Source organism: Phoca vitulina, unplaced genomic scaffold (assembly GCF_004348235.1).
Source record: "Phoca vitulina isolate PV1807 unplaced genomic scaffold, GSC_HSeal_1.0 scaffold85, whole genome shotgun sequence".
In the NCBI taxonomy this organism is placed as follows: Eukaryota; Metazoa; Chordata; class Mammalia; order Carnivora; family Phocidae; genus Phoca; species Phoca vitulina.
Genome location: NW_022589788.1, coordinates 1859397 through 1860857, shown reverse-complemented (window position 1 = coordinate 1860857; position 1461 = coordinate 1859397).

Here is a 1461-nt window from a genome sequence, read left to right as displayed (position 1 = left end):
CCCAGCTGGGCCTCTCGCTGGTTCTGGGAGAGTCTCACCGGGCCTGCAGCCGCCTGCCCGGGGGACCACTCCTTTCCCCGTTCCACTCATCCATCCTCAAGAGTGGACTCTGGCCTCTACTCCCACTCTCATGGGCCCTCCCCATACATTGGCTGGCAGCTCTAAGGCTCCCAGATGCTGGCCTGGGTACACCATCCCTCTAAATGTGCCCCCCTCCCCCCAGCCAGTCAGTAGAACTGACCTCACGGTGCCCTCCTGTGTTCCCATCCCCACTCAGGCTGAGGGGGAGCCCCCTGGGCCCCAGGGTCCGTGCCCGGCCAGTGCCCACCACTGTTTCTGAGTGCCCTGCTTCCGAGCCCCTGCCCACCCTGCCTTTCCTCCCAGCCTTGGACAGTGGTGGGACTGGGAAAGGATGAACATGGCCCGCCCACAGTGGACTTCTGAGCAGTGCCCAGCCCAGAACTGGCTGTGAGAGGGGTGGCAAGTCCAAGGACCCCAAGAGCAGCGAGTCTTCCATCTCACAGGGGAGGCCAGGAGGGGAGTGGGGAGGGGCTTGCTGGGGCATGGCTGAACCAGGTCCAGGCAGGGGGGCACCCATGGCCTGCCCTGAGCACGTGCTCACATCCCTTACCCCAACCCATCCTGCAACCACCATGAGAGGGCAGGGAGCCCCTTATTCAGAGGCGAAAACCAGGGCTCTGAGAAGCAGAGCTCTGCAAGTTTGGCTGCAGACGCTGGGCGCAGCTCCCACAGAACAGAGATATAAGGTTGCTGTTTATGTTCTTGTCCTGTTGCAAGAAATTAAGGGCAAAGTCACATGTGTTCATCTCGACTCATTCACAGACAGCGTTGGAATGCCTGGCTAACCATTAGGGATCCTACCTCCCATCTTTTTTTTAAGAAATTTTATTTATTTTTTATTTTTATTTTTATTTTTATTTTTATTTTTTTATTTTTATTTTTTTGACAGAGAGAGACACAGCGAGAGAGGGAACACAAGCAGGGGGAGTGGGAGAGGGAGAAGCAGGCTTCCCGCTGAGCAGGGAGCCCGATGCGGGGCTCGATCCCAGGACCCTGGGATCATGACCCGAGCCGAAGGCAGACGCTTAACGACTGAGCCACCCAGGCGCCCCTTATTTTTTATTTTTTTAAAGATTTTATTTGAGAGAGAGAATGAGAGAGAGAGAGAGCATGAGAGGGGGGAGGGTCAAAGGGAGAAGCAGACTCCCCACTGAGCAGGCAGCCCCATGTGGACTCGATCCAGGGACTCCGGGATCATGACCTGAGCCGAAGGCCGACGACGCTTAACCAACTGAGCCACCCAGGCGCCCCCTACCTCCTATCTTATGCCAAAATAAGTTTCACCCAGATCAAAGACTTAAAATGTGAAAGAAAGAAAGAGAGAGAGAGAGAGAGAAAGAAAGAAAGAAAGAAAGAAAGAAAGAAAGAAAGAAAGAAAGA